Here is a 4,370-nt window from a genome sequence, read left to right on the forward strand (position 1 = left end):
TGTTGTTCCCTTTGTCATCGATATGTTACTTGCCCGAGATTCGATCGTCGGTATCTCAATACCTAGTTCAATCTCGTTACCGGCAAGTCTCTTTACTCGTTTCGTAATACATTATCTCGCAACTAACTTATTAGTTGCAATGCTTGCAAGGCTTATGTGATGTGCATTACCGAGAGGGCCCAGAGATACCTCTCCGACAATCAAAGTGACAAATCCTAATCTCGAAATACGCCAACCCAACATGTACCTTTGGAGACACCTGTAGAGCTCCTTTATAATCACCCAGTTACGTTGTGACGTTTGGTAGCACACAAAGTGTTCCTCCGGCAAATGAGAGTTACATAATCTCATAGTCATAGGAACATGTATAAGTCATGAAGAAAGCAATAGCAACACACTAAACGATCGGGTGCTAAGCTAATGGAATGGGTCATGTCAATCACATCATTCTCCTAATAATGTGATCCCGTTAATCAAATGACAACACATGTCTATGGTTAGGAAACATAACCATCTTTGATTAATGAGCTAGTCAAATAGAGGCATACTAGTGACACTCTGTTTGTCTATGTATTCACACAAGTATTATGTTTCCGGATAATACAATTCTAGCATGAATAATAAACATTTATCATGATATAAGGAAATAAAGTAATAACATTATTATTGCCTCTAGGGCATATTTCCTTCAGTCTCCCACTTGCACTAGAGTCAATAATCTAGATTACACAGTAATGATTCTAACACCCATGGACCTTTGGTGCTGATCATGTTTTGCTCGTGGAAGAGGCTTAGTCAATGGGTCTGCAACATTCAGATCCGTATGTATCTTGCAAATCTCTATGTCTCCCACCTGGACTAGATCCCGGATGGAATTGAAGCGTCTCTTGATGTGCTTGGTTCTCTTGTGAAATCTGGATTCCTTTGCCAAGGCAATTGCACCAGTATTGTCACAAAAGATTTTCATTGGACCTGATGCACTAGGTATGACACCTAGATCGGATATGAACTCCTTCATCCAGACTCCATCGTTTGCTGCTTCCAAAGCAGCTATGTACTCCACTTCACATGTAGATCCTGCCACAACGCTTTGTTTAGAACTGCACCAACTGACAGCTCCACCGTTTAATGTAAACACGTATCCGGTTTGTAATTTAGAATCGTCTGGATCAGTGTCAAAGCTTGCATCAACGTAACCATTTACGATGAGCTCTTTGTCACCTCCATATATGAGAAACATATCCTTAGTCCTTTTCAGGTATTTCAGGATGTTCTTGACCGCTGTCCAGTGATCCACTCCTGGATTACTTTGGTACCTCCCTGCTAGACTTATAGCAAGACACACATCAGGTCTGGTACACAGCATTGCATACATGATAGAGCCTATGGCTGAAGCATAGGGAACATCATTCATTTTCTCTCTATCTTCTGCATTGGTCGGGCATTGAGTCTTACTCAATTTCACACCTTGTAACACAGGCAAGAGTCCTTTCTTTGCTTGATCCATTTTGAACTTTTTCAAAACTTTGTCAAGGTATGTGCTTTGTGAAAGTCCAATTAAGCGTCTTGATCTGTCTCTATAGATCTTAATGCCCAATATGTAAGCAGCTTCACCGAGGTCTTTCATTGAAAAACTCTTATTCAAGTATCCCTTTATGCTATCCAGAAATTCTATATCATTTCCGATTAGTAATATGTCATCTACATATAATATCAGAAATGCTACAGAGCTCCCACTCACTTTCTTGTAAATACAGGCTTCTCCAAAAGTCTGTACAAAACCAAATGCTTTGATCACACTATCAAAGCGTTTATTCCAACTCCGAGAGGCTTGCACCAGTCCATAAATGGATTGCTGGAGCTTGCACACTTTGTTAGCTCCCTTTGGATCGACAAAACCTTCCGGTTGCATCATATACAACTCTTCTTCCAGAAATGCATTCAGGAATGCAGTTTTGACATCCATCTGCCAAATTTCATAATCATAAAATGCGGCAATTGCTAACATGATTCGGACAGACTTAAGCATCGCTACGGGTGAGAAGGTCTCATCGTAGTCAATCCCTTGAACTTGTCAAAAACCTTTTGTGACAAGTCGAGCTTTGTAGACAGTAACATTACCGTCAGCGTTAGTCTTCTTCTTAAAGATCCATTTATTCTCAATTGCTTGCCGATCATTGGGCAAGTCAACCAAAGTCCATACTTTGTTCTCATACATGGAACCCATCTCAGATTTCATGGCTTCAAGCCATTTTGCGGAATCTGGGCTCACCATCGCTTCTCCATAGTTTGTAGGTTCATCATGATCTAGTAGCATGACTTCCAGAAAAGGATTACCGTACCACTCCGGTGTGGATCTTACTCTGGTTGATCTACGAGGATCAGTAGTATCTTGTTCTGAAGTTTCATGATCATCATCATTAGCTTCCTCACTAATTGGTGTAGGTGTCACAGAAACTCGTTTCTGTGATGTACTACTTTCCAATAAGGGAGCAGGTACAGTTACCTCATCAAGTTCTACTTTCCTCCCACTCACTTCTTTCGAGAGAAACTCCTTTTCTAGAAAGTTTCCGAATTTAGCAACAAAAGTTTTGCCTTCGGATCTGTGATAGAAGGTGTATCCAATAGTTTCCTTTGGATATCCTATGAAGAAACATTTCTCTGATTTGGGTTTGAGCTTATCAGGTTGAAGCTTTTTCACATAAGCATCGCACCCCCAAACTTTCAGAAACGACAACTTTGGTTTCTTGCCAAACCACAGTTCATAAGGCGTTGTCTCAACGGATTTTGACGGTGCCCTATTTAACGTGAATGCGGCCGTCTCTAGAGCATAACCCCAAAACGATAGCGGTAAATCAGTAAGAGACATCATAGATCGCACCATATCAAGTAAAGTACGATTACGATGTTCGGACACACCATTACATTGTGGTGTTCCGGGTGGCGTGAGTTGCGAAACTATTCCGCATTGTTTCAAATGTACACCAAACTCGTAACTCAAATATTCTCCTCCATGATCAGATCGTAGGAATTTTATTTTCTTGTTACGATGATTTTCAACTTCACTCTGAAATTCTTTAAACTTTTCAAACGTTTCAGACTTATGTTTCATTAAGTAGATATACCCATATCTGCTTGAGTCATCTGTGAAGGTGAGAAAATAACGATATCCGCCACGAGCCTCAATATTCATCGGACCACATACATCTGTATGTATGATTTCCAACAAATCTGTTGCTCTCTCCATAGTACGGGAGAACGGTGTTTTTGTCATCTTACCCATAAGGCACGGTTCGCAAGTACCAAGCGATTCATAATCAAGTGGTTCCAAAAATCCATCAGTATGGAGTTTCTTCATGCGCTTTACACCGATATGACCCAAACGGCAGTGCCACAAATAAGTTGCACTATCATTATCAACTCTGCATCTTTTGGCTTCAACATTATGAATATGTGTGTCACTACTATCGAGATTTAATAAGAATAGACCACTCTTTAAGGGTGCATGACCATAAAAGATATTACTCATATAAATAGAACAACCATTATTCTCTGATTTAAATGAATAACCGTCTCGCATCAAACAAGATCCAGATATAATGTTCATGCTTAATGCTGGCACCAAATAAAAATTATTTAGGTCTAATACTAATCCCGAAGGTAGATGTAGAGGTAGCGTGCCAACCGCGATCACATTGACTTTGGAACCATTTCCCACGCGCATCATCACCTCGTCCTTAGCCAATCTTCGCTTAATCTGTAGTCCCTGTTTCGAGTTGCAAATGTTAGCAACAGAACCAGTATCAAATACCCAGGTGCTACTGCGAGCATTAGTAAGGTACACATCAATAACATGTATATCACATATACCTTTGTTCACCTTGCCATCCTTCTTATCCGCCAAATACTTGGGGCAGTTCCACTTCCAGTGACCAGTCTGCTTGCAGTAGAAGCACTCAGTTTCAGGCTTAGGTCCAGGTTTGGGTTTCTTCTCTTGAGTAGCAACTTGCTTGCTGTTCTTTTTGAAGTTCCCCTTCTTCTTCCCTTTGCCTTTTTTCTTGAAACTAGTGGTCTTGTTGACCATCAACACTTGATGCTCCTTCTTGATTTCTGTAGGGTTTCGTAGTAATTTCAAAAAATTTCCTACGCACACGCAAGATCATGGTGATGCATAGCAACGAGAGGGGAGAGTGTTGTCTACATACCCTCGTAGACCGCAACGGAAGCGTTGACGCAACGTAGAGGAAGTAGTCGTACGTCTTCCCGATCCGACCGATCCAAGCACCGTTACTCCGGTACCTCCGAGTTCTTAGCACACGTACAGCTCGATGACGCTCCCCGGGCTCCGATCCAGCAAAGCTTCGGGGATG

This window comes from Triticum aestivum, chromosome 7A, assembly GCF_018294505.1.
Source record: "Triticum aestivum cultivar Chinese Spring chromosome 7A, IWGSC CS RefSeq v2.1, whole genome shotgun sequence".
Lineage (NCBI taxonomy): Eukaryota > Viridiplantae > Streptophyta > Magnoliopsida > Poales > Poaceae > Triticum > Triticum aestivum.